Source organism: Bactrocera tryoni, chromosome 5 (assembly GCF_016617805.1).
Source record: "Bactrocera tryoni isolate S06 chromosome 5, CSIRO_BtryS06_freeze2, whole genome shotgun sequence".
In the NCBI taxonomy this organism is placed as follows: domain Eukaryota; kingdom Metazoa; phylum Arthropoda; class Insecta; order Diptera; family Tephritidae; genus Bactrocera; species Bactrocera tryoni.
In genome coordinates this window covers 62,806,002-62,824,312 of record NC_052503.1, presented here as the reverse complement: position 1 = coordinate 62,824,312, position 18,311 = coordinate 62,806,002, and the positions used below count along the sequence as shown (strand labels likewise).

General features: G+C 35.2%; 1 protein-coding gene across 1 annotated transcript in view; it reads right to left on the bottom strand.

Annotated features, from left to right (window-relative positions):
• Positions 1-18,109, bottom strand: part of LOC120777402 — a 235,534-nt gene extending 217,425 nt beyond the window's left edge. Inside the window, exon 1 of the mRNA XM_040108701.1 lies at positions 18,018-18,109. The gene's annotated coding sequence lies outside the window, so the exon portion shown is untranslated. The remainder of the gene's footprint in view (positions 1-18,017) is intronic.
• Positions 18,110-18,311: the final 202 nt, after the last annotated feature.

The window sequence follows — 18,311 nt, the reverse complement described above, 5'->3', positions numbered from 1 at the left end:
CGGAGCAAACACTTTTTGATTGGTTCTCGAAACTGTGTTTTTGAAGTCGTTTGGCAAGATTTGTTAATGGTGTATGTTTGTCACAATAAAAAATTCTAATAAAACATGTAGATTTTATATGAGAAAAAATTTAGTGATAAAGGGCTTTTTTAACCGGAGAAAACCCTTATGACTCTTTAATTACTTTTTAATTATTTTGATTAAGCAAATTAATACGAATGTAAATACTTAAGTACCCAAGCGACAAGAGAGCAACCAATGCCAGTGCAAATATTTATTTAACATACATACCATATATTAGCACAGTTATTTGCACACTTGGGTATACTTACTAACCCACTATATGCAGTTTTTTACGTACTCGTATCCTCGATCCACGCAGATTTTTGCATTAGAAGTGGAATTTTCTCTCATATCCAATTGTCTGGCACAAATATTTAATTTGCTGACAGCTGATTGCCACTGCGCGCATTTCAATTCATTTCACCAACGCACCACGCACCAATAAATAATAAGTGTAAGTATATGTATGCATAACTATATTTACATACTGACATGTAAAAGCACATTTTGCTTGGAGAAACGCAGGAAAACCTTCAGAGTTCAATGCATGGGAACATGACGCCAACTTAATTGCGAATATTATTGTCGTTGCTGTTTTTGTTTTTGCTATGGGAAAAAAAATGTTTGTATACCGTCCATACTGAATGTTGGAAATGTAGTGCTTGTATGGAAAATTTTTTCATTTGCGAAATTTCGCGCGAAACCCTAGGTTCTAGGTTGGTATGACTGTCTGTATCATTTTGATTGGTACAAATTATCAAATTATTCAAAGAGGTTCGAGAACGCGTTGACGTCGAACAACGTCCTGGACGTCCATCACCATCAACTGACTATGATTTGGCGAATATTCTTGGATCTATGCTTACGATCCGGAAACAAACGATAAATCGGCCAAAGGTGAGCCGAAGCCGGCAATAGGAAATAATATTCGAGTGTTATGCGTCGTTTGCGCGAAGCTTTTCGTAAAAAGAAGCCGGGGAGCATATAGCTTCCATACAAACTGAACGATAAAAATCTAGATAATGGTCTTTTCATACCCTTTTATGCTCTACGAAATATAACTGTGAAGGGTATTATAGATTGGGTAAGGACGATTTTTATTATTTTTCTACATTCTAATGTTGTCATCACTTTCAAAGAGACAACTAAAAATGCACACGAGAAATATGCAATGCGCATTGTTTGCGCTTGAATGTGAATGTATATGTGTGCTGTCTGATAAGGCAATCGACCACCCAATGCGCTCATTTGAGCGCAAAACGCCCACAGCGCTATACATATACACGCTGTATATACACATACAAACATACTATATACAGTTTATGCATATATACATATACTTACATATGCATACATATTTATAATTGCATTCTATATATGTATATGTTGGTGTGCTGGAAGCCACATTGGCGCCAAGCCACATCGCCAAACAAATTAAGAACGAAAGTGACACTTGAGCAGGCGTTGCGTATACGCCCCGTACTGCAGGCAATAAACAACATCTATGAACAGCACAACAACAGGTGGGGAGGCGACAGGCGACAGGCGGCGTGGCTGTGGCGTGGCGATGATGTGTTGCCGCCTGGCAAGCGCTGCTTAGGCACCACCACTAGACATTCAGCAAACTAACGAACCAAGTGACCGCACAAGCCAACCGACTAACTATCAAAGAAACCTTTTTACCACCAGCAGTAGCAACAACAACAATGAGTGCAAACAAACCATGGTAACAGCATTAGACAATCAAGCCGACTATGCTTTTTTATGCAACTTTCAAGCTTTTAAGTACATATAAATATATTTTTGTCTATATAGATGATATATAATCATATATATTTATGCACACGTATGTCTGTATATATGTATATAAGTAGTTCGTATGTCTTTATATATAGCGCTTTGTAGATAGGTGTGCTCCAATTTACTTTAGCAGTAGTGAGTCACAGTCCAATCAACTCTCCAAGCAACTCAACAATGCAAGCCAAGGCTGTTTTGGTCATTCCGAGTTATTGCAAAAGTGGTATAGTTAATGGTGAACGCATTCTTTGTATGGACAGCTGGAGGAGGGGCTGCCATGAATGCATATTACATATGCATTCAATATTTTGCATAAGAATATTGGTGAATAACAATAAGAGAAACAAATGGGTCTGGTAATGAACGAGGGCAAGATGAAATATCTCCTATCATCAAACAAACAGTCGTAGCACTCGCGACTTGGCTCCCACGCCACTACTGATAATCACAACTTCGAAGACGTAGATAGTTTCTTCTATCTTGGAACCAGCATTAACACCAACAAGAAAGTCAGCATAATCATTCAACGCAGAATAACTCTTGACAACAGGTGCTACTTTGCGCTCAGTCGGCAATTGAGAAGTAAAGTCCCCTCTCGTCAAACAAAGAGCAAATTTTACAAGTATCTCATCATCTACGTCCTGTTATATGGTGCATAAGCATGGACGATGACAACAACGACATCTGACGAGTCGACGTTACGAGTTTGCGAGAGAAAGGTAAAGAAACATATTTTATCAATTACTATGGTCGCTACCACAGTAATATTTAACATAAACATCTGAACATTCCGTCAATTTAATGGCGTGTCGCTTAGACCAGCTATTAAAGCCGAGTTTCAAACCGACATCCACAATACATAATGTTACGTTATCAATGTTTTTGGTTTCACAGTTTTTTAAATACAAATGAATAAACAGTAGCGAATGGCGCTGTAATATTGGACCTATCACATAACTTATTGTTCAGCGTCCAGCCTGCAATCAAGAAAATAGTATAGCAGCCGGAGCTGAGAGTGTACACGAAGACAGTGAAGAGTGTATGCGGATTTTCACCATTAAATTTGAAGTTGCTGTGTTTTTTCTTTAAAAAAGTGGAGAACCTCGAAATTGAACACCCTTTAGAAATCTCCTGTTTTGTAGTCAATAATTTATGTGACCAAAAAGTTTTAATATTCTTTGATGTATTTTGTGGTAAAATAAAGAAATGTGAAGTTTTTCTAATTACGATAAATTTCTTTCGCAAAATGTTATCTCTATATATCCTGTTTGGCAAAAATTGAAACCTAATTATCCATTATATACTATACTATACTTTTATTAAATGAAATACAATATTAACCGATTAGAACCTACCGTTTAAGGTAAATATTCAAAAGAGTTTCTCCTTTTTTATGAAATAAAGCGCGTTTTTCCAGACATTTATGCATCCTAAAATCTTTTTTAAAATAACTGTTATAGTTTGTAGTTAAAAGTGTTATTATAAACAAAATTACAGCATCTTCTGACGAGAGTGATCACTATAGGCAGATGTTGGTCTACAATTTAAGACTCTTTAAAAGTCGAAATTTGGCGTCTGACTTGTATAGAATTTTAATAGATACTTTAAATAAATGTTGGTTCAACGATACCGTCTTTGGTCAGTGTTCACTGACTTACACTTTTTTGTTGAAGAATATGACTGCGTTTTAATTATTAGTTCTATAAACGTTAAGTTTTGTAAAAAAGCTTAAATACTTCGAGCTAGCTTTCCATGACAAAAAAAGTTAAGCATTTTCTGGCCTCTTTTGGAAAAAATTTATATGAAATCTTGCTTTCTTTTTGGGCTGAAATTTTAAGCAATACTTTTCTAGAATTAATTGAAGCTTTTGGCAGCTTTTTAAGCTTTAAGCTTCGGAAAAAATCTTGCATACTTTGAGCTAGTTATTTATGACAAACGAAAGTAAAGTTTTTTCTAGCCAGTGGCGTAGCTACAACTTCGGGCGCCCGGGGCCAAGGATGTTCTGCCGCCACCCTTTATCTACCTACCTACAAGTTTCAGGAGGTGGTTCAAACAAAAGTGAATTTTTACAAAATACCTTCGATATTAAGTATATAAAATTTAGGAACTAGAAGCCACGCATATTCTGAAGTTCCAAAATGCTCACAATACAGCTTTTGAGGAAATTGATAGTAAATTTACAAGACATCTTATTAAAAGCCATAGAAAAACCCATTTTCAATTTGCAGGAATTTTTGCCCAAATTGGAGTTTTTAAGTACCATTTTGCCGCCCCAAGACGGTGCGCCCGCGGCGACGGCCCCCTTCGGCTCCCCCTAGCTACGCCACTGTTTCTAGCCTCTCTTAGAAAAAATATATAGTAATTTTGCGTTTCTCTTGGATCGATATCTTAAGCAATACTTTTCTTAAATGAAATAGAAGCTTTCGACAGCTTTCAATGACAAGAAATTTTCAAAATATTAGAACTTTTTGGAAGTAGGGAGTCTGTGTTATACAGGATTTTAATATTTTTCGAGACTGATTGCTACTTTTGTAAATTTTATAAATCCGTGGAAGAGCTTATATACTTTATGGCAGCTTTAGCTCTATGACTAACGCATGTTATTTGCATTTTCTAAGAGTGTAAATTGTTTGTGGCATAAACTTTTTCAATGTTTCGTAACGTGTAGCGTTCGAATGACACTCAAGCTTGTTATGCAGAGGGCAATTTAAAAATTTCTAAAACAGATGTGTTATCCTTTGATTCAGTCGCTGCGGTGAGTTGTTTTGTATTTTTCCGCTGTATATCCAATATCTCTCTGTCGAGCCACTGCTTGAAGGTTGTACGATTAAGATTAAGAGAGAGAAACTCAGCCTCTCTGTATTGCTTCAAGACTTTATTCTTCATATAAATATCTTAATAATAAAATTATAGTACCTCGGAGTCCGCCCTTTACGCCCGGATATAAATAGCGAAATTTAATTAAATGCGGAATTGGGTCAGTTGCTCGCCCAGAAAAACAACGCACATACACACACATGTGAATGACACGCACACAGTGCAACTCAGCAGCAGCGGGTGAGGAAGAAGAAGAAAACCGAGTGGAAAATGAGTTCAGCTGAGGAGACGCCGCTGTGGTTGAGGCCAACGAAGTCTTGACTGTAAATGGTTGCCACTGAGTAGGAAACACATATGGCTACGAGACTAAGGGGTACCGCAAGGACCAGCAAGTGAGTCAAGCCGACGAGCTGGCGATTGCTGTTGAGACATTTGAACGGTAAATAATAAAATGAAGCGAAAGCAAAAAGAACTAAGTAATGAAGATATTGGAGAAAATCGAATAGCATAATCAATAAAATCAGCAACAACAACAAGCTGGTATTAATAGAAAATATGAGCAGCATGCGTGTCTAGCGCACGCTTCCGCTACAAGCTGAGCACCGAGCCACAAAGTATTTCTTTTGCTACAATCTTGCTGTTCGCCAAACTCCCCCGGGGTGCATGCGGGTCAATCACTTCCGGTTCCGGCGCACAACTCAATTTCAGCCCCAGCGAAGGCACGAAACGGTGTCAGAAAAGAACTGCTTGCGGCAGCAGCAAGCTATTAAGCGTATTAACGGAGCACGCCAAGTAAGTGTATATAGTATGTGCGTATGAGTCCGTCTGTAGGCATTTACTAGTCTGCGCTCATATGCTCGCGTTCAATTGCGTTTGCGATTTTTGTCGCTGATAAAGTTTGCAGTTTAATAGAAGATTCGAATGAAGTTCTGATACAAATGGTATTGCAAATCTTATTGTGTTGTTGTTGTTGTGCTATCGCTAAGGTCTGCTGCCGACGGCAGCCAAGTCGTCGTTGGCAGAAAACTCTTTCTAGTGCGGAGTCAACAGATGGACAACTCCGATATGCAGTCTTAATAGCGCAAATAATTGTGTACATTGTATGTAATAGTATATGTTTGTGTGTGTGCGCTCGATATCTTAAATGCGCGTCGTTGTTATCACTAAGCTCCTATATAAAGCATTTTCACATCACATCGATTCTCTCTCCCTTAACACGCTTTAGTTCTTCGTGCTCTCACTAGCACCATGTGCGCATACTGCTCTCTCTCTCTCTCCTCTCAGCAGTAAAAGAAATTTTCTAGACACGCCAGTACAACAAACGGAAGTGCAATCGAAATGAAAGTTGTTTTCAAGAAAAGTTCCTTCAAAATTTCAGACAAAAATCCACTAACCGTGCGAGAATTTTATTATGTGCTTTAGATTTAGGGGGTTCTCTCATCCGAGGCTCCTTTTTCTTTTTTCATTGGTACTGATTTTTACGTGGCGGGTCCCAAGCCCAGCGCACAACCCTATGTAGGGGATGTTTCGCCTTCTCACATTAGCTCGCCTTCGAACGGATGTTCTTAGGCTACCCAGAGGATACTTGGTCAAAGACCGGAAGTAGTGAGCTGCTTGAGCCATGTGTAAAAGAATCGTTTCTGGCCACTCCCAAGTGTCCAAAGAAGTTCAAAGTTAGTGGAGTTTCATGATAGAGAATTCTTGTCCGAGTTGCATCGAATTGATAAAGAGCTGAGTATCCGTTGTCATACATGGTTGTAGCGCTAGACCTCTGGACATTGCGTGAGCTGAGCAGATGCTGATTTTTACCAGTGTGACTTCGAGGTCCTTCGGTATAACGACCTACAGATCTACTTGCTCTCTGCAAAGTTTATCATGCCGCATACCTTTTTGGTAAGGTTCAATGGCTGATCCAAGGATCGCATTTGGATTACTATATGCAATTCTTTGTGAAAAAATGAAAGTAGTACTGCTGTATCCGATGTTTTAGCAGCAATCAGGTAGTAGAAAACACGAGAAGAGTGGAGCACCAACCCGTTCCTATTCAAGTGATAGCGGAGCCACGATGCCTGCAGCGATTAAACTGGCACCCAAACTAAGCTTATCACAAAATGTGACTTGGTTCCATTGATCGATGGTACTCTTTAAGCAGCCTTGAACGGACGGTTAGTGAACTCAAGACTAGTATGGTTTTTGCATAATAATATAACCTTATGTCAAAAACGGGTTGAATCGGGTCAATACTTTTCTTAGCTCCCACATACCTACAATTGCCGAGTGTCTGTTTGTCAAAAGGCTTAACTATCATAACACTTGTTTTTGTAAAGAACCAAATGTTAATTTTTCGATTTTTGCAATGGTTGATTTTGCTGATCAATAAACTTGCTATAAATATTATTGTGCGAACATGTTGGAAATGTTGAGGTAATAAAACAATGGCACAAAAAGTATTAGAACGTGTTCAAAGTGGGTCGAGAACATGTTAAACATGTTAAGACAAAGCTCGCTCTGGGCGATCGTGAACCTCTACCAACAAGTGCCACATTCCTACGACAGTCGAATCTACGTAACCGGAATGGACCCGGGATTTTATTTGGCCAAGTGCTGTCAATTCGGCAGCGTTTCTTCAAATCACTTGAGGGAGGTATTCTACCGCTATAAAGAAAAAAACAGGGTCCTTTCATGCTTAAATAAAAGGGTGCTTATAAATCCTCGCTGGTTCGCATTGGTTCTTCGCGACTTTCATGCTAAAAACTTAGCTGATTTGGCTCCGTGCGACTGCCTATTCACCAAACTTAAAAAACCAATACAAGTATGCATGCCGTTTTGTCACGATCGAGGAGATAAAAACTGAAACGAATAAGGTTCTGAAGGTTATACCGAAAAAATATTATACTGTTTCAAGAACTGGAAAAAGCGATAACAAAAGTGAGTTTTATCGGACGGGGATTACCTTGAATGGGACGAAATTGATTTGGCGGAATAAATGAATAATTTGCGTTTCATAAAAAAAATCAACTCACTTTTTGAACACATGAGTATATTGGTGAAGGTATGTGAGGAACCTTAATTAAACACGCAAAATATCTTCTTCCATTAACAATGCGTGATATTGTCAGCAGATTCATCAATTAAAGCGTCAGTTAATTTTTCCCTAAAACCTTTTTTCGTCATATTTTCCAATTTGTGCGAAATTTTGTTTACAAACAATGTTTTTCTTCACCGATCAGCTGTGAATCAATGGTCTTTGCAAGGGTTGCACAGAAACCAAAAAAAAGACGTTCATTTTTGATGGTAAATTTTTGCAATTGCATAATTTTGCAAGCTCAGATGCACAAGATTCTGAATTGCCCCAATATTGTCAAAAAAGTCTTGCGGTATTTTCGCAAGTTGGCGCTGAAAGCGCGTAGTTCTAGTTTTATTCGTCGCATCGGTTCATGCTATACCTTTTTGGAAGCTCATTTCACGCGCTAACACGTGTTTGATTGATTGTCGTTTCTTGTAAGTCGTTCGTGAGTTATAGCGTCGCAAACATGGAGCAAAATAAAGAGAAAATACGGCATATTTTACAGTACTACTACGATAAAGGCAAAAATGCATCTCAAGCCGCCAATAAAATTTGTGCAGTTTATGGACCCGATACAGTTTCCATTTCCACCGCACAACGATGGTTTCAACGTTTTCGTTCTGGTGTAGAGGTGGTCGAAGATGCGCCACGCTCTGGAAGGCCTGTCGTCGAAAATTGCGATAAAATCGCTGAATTGGTCGAAAGAGACCGGCATAGTAGCAGCCAGTAGCATCGGTCAAGAGCTGGGCATGAGTCATCAAAAATTCATTTCATTAATTTCAATAAAAAAAAATTCAATAAAAAATACCGCAAGATTTTTTTGACAACCCATTATCTTGTGTACTTGCGTAATATATGGTAATGATTTCACTAAGGAACTAAATATAAGTCTTGGCATAATTTAAGTACATTAATTAACCACCGAAAACGTTTAAAAACCATTTTTTCATAATAAAAAAAAAAACAAAATTTTACACGAAAAAACTGAATTTATGCATATAATTCGCGATTTAGCCAAAAGTATACTCCCTTTATACTATATACCTCACAACCTCTTTAAAGTCACATAAATCAGTTCCATTTTTGCTTTTTCTCCTCTTTTTACTCTGACATTCATAAAAGTTTCTGCAAAATAATGCTTAAAAAGTTTTGCTGTCAGTCTTAAAATGCTTTTTAATGCCACTTGTGACGTCACCTAAAGTATAGAATGCAACGAGTGCAACAGGAATGCAGCAGCAAAAAAAGCACAGATTTTATATGTTAAAACGATGTCTGACAACAACTTGTGAACTCAAGTTGTATAATATGTGTGTGTATATAACACAGCAGCTGCCCTATGTGCAACTATGTATATGTATATAATATGTGACCAGATGAATTTACATGTTTACATATATTTATGTGTGTTCCAGAAACATAGAATATGCTTTTATAATATTAAACATATATACAGCATGTACGTATGTTTTTGTTGAAAACAATTTGCCTTAATATCCTGAAGTCAGTCTTATCGAAAGTGCTTGCAAATCGCAGCACGAAATTGACATTCGATTGTGCTAAGTGGCAATATTGAAGACAATACTCGTACACACTCACGCCAATAAAATCGCAGCAGAAATCAATGCTGCACTTATTACAAATTTGCAGCAAATTCATTCTTTTTGAAAGGTGTTTGTGAGTAACAATGAAAATTACTTTCATAGGAAATTGCCAATATGAAGAAATTACCATCAAATAGCTTTGGAAGCAAGCAGACAATAAGTGTACTAAAAAAGATATTTATATCAAAGTGAAATGATTTCTTAAAAAAAGCACACTAATTGCTAAGAAAATGCCAATGTTTTTTGTGAAGTGCAATCCATACAATTAAGGTTTCGAAAGTAATAAATATCATTCAAACGACTTCTCCTTGCAAGAGCGAGTTCGATGAACTCAATTTTCGAGTACTTTTTTCCACTAAATCAAGTCGTATGTCATCAATAGCACTTTCAGTACTGACATTTAAAGCTTGAAGAGAGTCTGGTTTATTGCTAAAGACCAATGACTTCAAATATCATTGCAAGAAGTAGTATAATGGTGTTAAATCAAAACTTCTTGGAGGCCATTCAATGTCACAATTCTTTTGTGGCACGTAGTCACGTCTTATTGGAAACAAATGTTGTCAAGATCAATTTCTGGCAACTGCGACCATAAAAAGTTGTTTATCATCGATCTATGGCGCTCTCCATTATCAGTAATGTTGTCACCAGCTTCATTTCGAAGGAAGTACGGATGATGATTCCTCCAGACCAAAAACCACACTAAACTCTGAATTTAGAGGAAAGTAATGGTTGTTCATGCATAATTTGTGGATTGGCTTCACACCAGAATCGACAGTTTAGTTTAGTTAACACACACTTCAGATGAAAGGAAGCCTCAGCGGAGAAGATAAGTTTCTTAAAAAAATCGTTATCGTTTTCAAGTTATTCTGCGGCAAAATCAACAAATTCACGACGTTTGAAGTGGTTCAATGGCTCCAGTTCTTGAGTGAGAAGAATTTTATACGAATGCAAGCCTAAATCCTTACTCCAAATACAGGTTGTAGTTAGAGAATGTTCCAATTTTTGACAAACTGGGGACTTCAGCAACACTTGCCTCAACGGCAGCAATATTTTCATTACGTCGAGCGGTTATTTATCTTATTGGCATTTGAACATCATGTAAAGAAAATGTTAGTTTCAAATTTTCAACAATTCGACGAATAGCGGACACAGGTGGACGATTAAAACGACAACAAAGTGGCAAAAGCTCACGAAAAGTTGCAATTGGATAACGATTATTTTGAAAAACGTTGTTCTTGCGTATATCTTCCATGCTGAAATTGTTAGCATCACTGAATTCAATGAAAAAAATTACATATCATGGCATATTAAAAATGATCGAAACGTCACTTCCCTGTTGGAAAACCCGGTATATTTAGAGACAGATTCTAATAAAATAGTAAAGATACGAGGTGTGTTCAAAAAGTATCGCGAATTTTGTGTTTTTTCAAATATTATTTATTTATTCATGAATATATATTTTGTCCCCTTCAAAGTAATCCCCATGAGATATTAAACACTTGTGCCAATGGTTTTTCCAATCTTCGAAGCACTTCAAAAACTCATTTTTTTATTTTCTTCAGCTCCTCCTTCGATGCCGTCTTTATCTCGTCAAGAGAAGCGTAACGTCGTCCTTTCATGGGCCTCTTCAGTTTAGGGAACAAGAAAAAGTCACAGGGGGCCAGATCTGGGGAATACGGTGGCTGCGGCATCATTAGTGTGTTGTTTTTGGCCAAAAAGTCGCGCACAAGCAACGATGTGTGAGCAGGGCGTTATCGTGGTGCAAAAAGCCAATTTTTGTTCTTCCACAAATCCGGGCGTTTCTGGCGGATTGCTTCGCGCAAATTGCGCATAACTTGCAGGTAATATTCCTTATTGACCGTTCTTCCCTGTGGCAAGAACTCATGATGCACCACGCCCCTGCAATCGAAGAAAACTGTCAGCAAAACTTTCGCGATACTTTTTGAACACACCTCGTAAGATAGATTTTGAAAATATATTGAATAAATGCTCGTTACTCCATCGGCTGGTACAATATGATATCGCGCACATGTTGATTGGTAGCAAAGCAGGGTTGCATAATGAGTTTTTCTCAGAACAAAAGGCAAATGTTTGGATATTCTTTATAGTTGGATATTGTTATTGCTTAGACTTTTTATACGTAAATCATTAAAATGTTATTACAATTGCTTAAATCGACGTAAACCAAGCAAGAGGGTTGCCAGCTGCAATTTGTATATTCAATACTCTAATTCTCACATATTTTATAGAAAATTATTATACATAATTAAACCATATAGCAACCAAATCGAGTTGCCAAGTGAAAACTTCCCTTAAAAGTAAGAAAGATATTTAGTTCTTATTATTAATATCCAACATATAATTATATCTGAAATTAATTTTATTTAAAATACAAACAACTAAGAAGGGTTGTTATATGTTAAAAATAATATTTTTTGGATGTGTGGCAACCATATTATTTATGGTTTTGGAAATTATTTAGCTAACATTTTAAATTTTTTTTTTGTTTTTTGAATATTAAGTTTTTAAACTAATAAATTTAAATTAATTAAATTTAATTTTATAGGTATGGTTGCCATATATTTCACATTTTTATTTGTACACATTAAAATAGTTAAATTTTTGTTCTTTATTTTTTTTAACATGTTTCTTGACGCCTACAAATTCAAATATTGAAATTAAATCTAAATAAATTTATTAATATCAAAAAGTTTATAAAAAGGCTATTCTTTTAAGTATTCACATACAGTCATATGTAAACAAATTAACGAAATCAATTATATAATATACATTACTAAAAAAATTTGGGGTAACTCTGAGACTAATTTTTGATTTATTTGCGAGTCTTATCGAACTCTGTTATTTAATTGATATGATAAAACAGACATATACATAAGTACGTGGGTGTAAAGTACATCCATAAGAAATACATGCAAATACATATAATTTAAGTTCATTGCAACCCTAAGAAAAAATGAATTAAATTGTAGTCCGATATTCCTGAAGTTATAAATAAAATATAAATTTGTGCAACAGTACGGTAACCCTGTAATAAACTAGCTAGTTGAAAAGTGGATTGTTTTAATTGTATATATATATATATATATATATATATGTAAATCTTCTGACCGTGTGTTTGTAAGTGAACTGCTCCTAAACGGCTTGACCGATTTTGATGAAATTTTTTGTATGTGTTCAAGGAGATTCGAGGATGGTTTAGATTCACAATTTGGTCCAGTGGAAAATGTTTTTTAAAATTAATTTTTCATTTGTAATTAAATGCTAATTTTGGAATGCTTTACATTGGATCCGATAGATTGCGCTACCATCGCAGTATCCAATATTCAAACCTTAAATTGGCGTAAACGTGCAATAAACTAAACGATGCCAAAGTAAAAGACGACATCTGCAGACAAGTTTTCATAACGTGGACAGAGTTGTTCGTTCTTAAGTAATAAATTGGGTGATTCAATACGTCTATGGGTAGCTATAACATTTTTTTCATATCTGCTAACTATTGAATGGGGTATCTTGACAGGCAATTTAAAAGTGCTAAAGATCTGGCATACCAAAATAGCGGCATAACTGAAGTGTTGATAAAAAGATCTATTAAAATTTGAGATATGCAGAAATCTTTTCGAAGCATTGCACAGAGCAATGCAATATTTAAACGGGAACGATGAAGTACATACACATGTACATATGTATGTGCGTACAATTTCAAACTGATCCTTCCTGAAAAATAATAAAATTGCTAAATATTGGGAATGGTAGAATAGAACTGCAATCAAATATACAGTGCATTCGATGAATAATATACCACGCGCATCCTAAAAGACTGATGCCGTAACCTCGCCAGCCGATTTTTTGTCTTTCCACGCTTGAGAACCGTTTCTCAATATGCAGTCCACTAGGCTGACAATCGATTGGACTCGTTTGATTTCACTGATGCACAGCCCAAATTCCATAGTATTTTTACCCCAAAAACCAATTCCTTCTTAACGCACGAAATGCTTTTTGATTCATTTTTTTTGTAAACTAACACAAGTTGCTTCACCAAAAATGCGATTATTCCTTAACTAATACTTATAATCTAACTAATAGAAATCATACATGTAGATGGTATTAGTAGTACTACCTACTGATAATAAGAAAAAATAGAAAACCGTTAGGCGGAGGACCTTCCCGTTACAATTAAAAACTCATATTTGGAGAGGCTTTCTTAGAGGTGTCTAGGAACCTATTTTTGCGAGTACCAATTGCAAAAAAAAAATTTTTTTGAATCACCCTAATATACTATATACCTATACATACATTATAAAGCAATTTAAAAGTCCTTAAAAATTACATACATTTTCGAGTTATTTACCTTAATTTCCTTTTTTTTATTGAATATTCACTTATTAAAGTTTTTATGCTTTCTTGATTGCTGGTTGGTAAACCTGAAAAAAAAATAAAAATTATTGAAAACAATAATATAAATTCTTATTAACCGAGTTAAAATACGCTTTTAGCTATTTTATGCAATGTTTTCGAAATACATGGCAGCACTGTCAGAAAATATTTTAAGTTTGGAGACTTTGTATAAATTTTGTATTGTAACCACTACACTAGAAAATGTAATTAATACGTAACTATTTAAGATTGCAGATGAAACTCCGATATAAAAACATTGTTTTAATTATTCAACTTTATAATTTTATTAATTTATTAGACTTTTCTAAGTAGTTACCTTTTAATTTAAATGTAACACTTTCCTATTCAATTGGTTTATTCATTAACCAACTGACCTAAAAGTTGTAAACAGTAGGAAACTTTTCTTCCGACCCGACAATCAAGTCGCCGGTAATGGCCATAAGTCCTTCTTCACTGTTTGCAATACATCCGAAGCAATAACACTCACTCGTTGTCAATTTTTGCCAGAAAGTTTTTTTTTGTTGAGTATAGAAGTCTGCAATCACACATATAAAGTTGTATATTTATATATATGTATGCATATATATGATATGTGGTATAGGATGGTATATACATTATTTTCATAATCAATATATTGAACTTTAGTATTTCACTCATACGCCGTGGGCAACACAGATGATTGAACGAATTTCTGTTACTCATAGCCTTTGTTCACACCTAAAGGAAAGCGTATGTACTGCTTAGACTAGTTCACAGTGAAATTAGTTGACATGTAATATAAAATTCTAAATACACTTTAGTACATAAATAAAAAATATTAAAAAATGTTAAAAAGTGGCAACTACGACAATTTCAAATTTATGAAAATAGTATTATAATATGTATACATACGTAGATAATAAATAAAGTAATACTAAAATAAGAATATATCAAGTGATGTAAAGAATAGAACATAGAGCTGTTGACAGCTAATAAGAAACGCTCCCTTTTTTGTAGGTGGCTGATGAGTATAATGATAAAAAATTTTGATACACCGTTATTTATATTCACAAAAGTCTTCGTTTTAATATATTTACTACTTAAGTCATTCTGTTTTGTAGTTGTGAAGTTGAAGTTGTTTTAATTTCTAACCAAATAGTAAAAGCGTTTCGATTCAGAAGGTGAATTAAGTGCGACAGCTAAATAGAACCAGTTTTTTAAAGTATTAGAATTTCTTCTGGTGCTAACTTTTATTAGCAATTTTATTGATTTCTGGTAAGAATGTATTTCAAAGTTGTGGTTTAAAATATATTAAAATGTATTATTCAATTTTTTTAATAAGGAAAAGCTGCCGCAGTACACCTACACTTCGCAGCTACATTTTTGACCTTCGTCGGGCAGGAAATAATGGGTTGTCAAAAAATTAATGCGGTATTCTTATTGAATTTATTTTTATTGAAATTGAAATGAATTTTTGATGACTCATGCCCAGCTCTTGACCGATGCTACGGCTGCTACTATGCCCGTCTCTTTCGACCAATTCAGCGATTTTATCGCAATTTTCGACGACAGGCCTTCTTCAGGCGCATCTTCAACCACCTCTACACCAGAACGAAAACGTCGAAACCATCGTTGTGAGGTGGCAATGGAAACTGTATCGGCACCATAAACTGCACAAATTTTATTGGCGGCTTGAGATGCATTTTTGCCTTTATCGTAGTGGTACTGTAAAATATGCCGCATTTTCTCCTTATTTTGCTCCATGTTTGCGCCGCTATAGCTCACGAACGACTTAAAAGGAACGACAATCAATCAAACGCGTGTTAGCGCGTGAAATGAACTTTCTAAAAAGGTATAGCATGACCCGATGCGACGAACCTAAAGTAGAACTACGCGCTTTCAGCGCCAACTAGCGAAAATACCGCAAGACTTTTTTGACAACCAATATGTGCAAAAAAAATTCAAATAAGGTCAAATGCTCAAAAAAAATTGTTTTGAATGTCCTTAAGCATACACAGAATTTTAAAACTATTTTCAATATTGCACGCAAAGAAAAACCCCGGAAAACTTCAACAGATATAAACCGCAGACCTACTACTGTCTCCCGAGGAGACCCAAAAAAAGAGTTCCACTGACATTCTTTATGAAATTCGAGATGAATACAATGTTCAAATAGCCAAGAAAACAATTGCCCGGCGTTTGGAGAGTCTGGACTTCAAGGCAGGGCAGCGCGCAGGAACCCATTTCTAACTGAGAAACGACGAGTAGATTTTATTAACTATAATTGGTCTAAGACAACAAATCAACGGAGAAATGTCGTTTGGAACGAAGTAACGAAAATTAATCGCTTAGGTCCTGATTGTCAAAGGTACATATGTTCACCGTCCAATAATTCAAGAATTTGATCCTCGCTATGCTCCACGCGTAGTTGCGTATGGTGGAGGATCAATCATGGTGTGGGGAATGGTGTTGGTCCACTCCATAAGAATGATGGAATTTTAAACAAAGAGAAATACGTCCACATCCTAAAAAAATGTCCTGTTGCCATAGTCTGAGGAAAATTTGCCTTTCATAAGGAAGATAACAATTCAAAGCATGCGTCTAAGTTGATACAAAAGTTTTTTAATGAAAATAGCATCAATGTTTTGGTGTATGAATCGTTTAGTCGAGACTTAAACCCCATAGAACATCTCCGGATGATGTTAAAAGAGCCACATCCCAAAATGGATATGCTTTGTGATGAAATTAGAACGACATGGCAAGCTACACCATTGGGGTGCTGTCAGAGTCTTATAACGTAAATTTGGAATCGATGTGAAGCAATATTAAAGTAAAAGAGATAACCAACAAAATACTAGCTTCAGGGGTTAGGGGTAGTCAGAGGCACGAAAAAATTAGAGTTTTCAGTATTTTTTTTCAAAAGTAGTAATATGGCATTATTATAGGATGTGTTGATTTGAAGTCACGAAAATTTCAAAAACAAATAAAAATTAATTTCCAAAGTTATAGTTGTTTGTGTTGACCCTGTTCCAAAAAAAGGTACTTGCGGTGACAAGCATAAGTCCTTGGAGATTCATCTAAAATCAATCGGACAAAAAGAATTAGTTTTATAAATAGATATTCACAAGGCTGATCGAAGGATTTTATTTTTTTTTTCAAATTAACAAAATGGCGGCCTCAGGAATTTTTTTTTTTAATTTTTGCGAAAAAATCAAGAGTTAATTGGTTTAAAAAATCGAAATTTTTAAAAAAATAAAAATCCTTCGAAAAAGCTGTAGAAATTTCATTAAAATCTACTGAACGGTTTTCGAGTTACAATTGTCACCAGTTCAAAAAACATAGTTTTGAGAAAAACGCGTGTAAAGTTTCACACTAGCGCTTTGAAGTGCCCGAGCTCTCTTTGTTATTTGTCGAATAACTCAAAAACTAATTATCGGATCAACGTGAAATTTTCAGGGAATATTTTTAAGATATTACACTTAACGAAAATGCAAAAAACAAATTAATTTTTTGAAAATTCTAACTACCCCTAACCCCTTAAAGTAAGCAATTAGTTGTCGAACTCAAATCGTTGATTCCACATGTTTTTGTTAAATCTTCAAAACAAAGACATATTTTAAACAAAATTTTTACTATTAGAGTTTAAGTTTAATATAGGTTTCAGCAAAATAAGTGAGAATACAATAAATATACATATGTACGTGATTTATTGGAAAATAAATACTTCTAAATAGATGTCGTTACTAATTAGCTGTCAACAGCTGTAGGTATGTTTTAAAAATAAAAAAAGGTGGCAACACCAAATAATAAAAATAGCAAAATATTATATAAAAGAACAAAATGAAATAAATGTCAAAAAAAGTAATTAAAGTCATAAAAGTTTCTTTTTTTAAATAGTAAAAGGTGACAACAACAAATTTCTTTAAAATGAGATATATGTATGTACATATGTTTTTATATATGTATACCATATATTCCTTTTGTATAGTAGTTTTGTATAAAAAACAAAAAAAGGAAATAAAAAATTTTATTATAATAGGTGGATACGTCGAAAATGTAAAAATTATAAACAGCTGTCTTTCAGTACGCTTTTAATATGCATGTAAATTATTGTCCACGTACTCAATTTTTTACACTTTATTTTCTTTGCTGTTGTTGGATTTCTATTTTTATATTTCTATTTTTATCATATTCCAATATTTCTCCAAGCACTTGCTTTTCAAATACATTAAATTTGTTATTTCTTATTACATTTTCGTCTTTTCTCATATATTTACCTCTCTGTCTCTCCCTCTCTGTTCACTCACTTAAGAAAATTGCAGAAAAACGAAACTAAAACAAAAGTAAATTAAATAAAATCTCGGCAACTGACGGAAGCCTGCTGGCTAAGGTTACAACGCCGTCAACGAGAACAACATCAATCGTTGCCTGCAACCATTTTACAGAACTATTTGAACTCGCTTTGCCTGTATTACTAGTTTAACTCGCCATCTCCTTCTCTTTGTCCAGCCCTCTCGCTCCCGCCACCTCAACCGCCCAGCATCGGTTGCAACTTTCAACTTCAGCCGCTC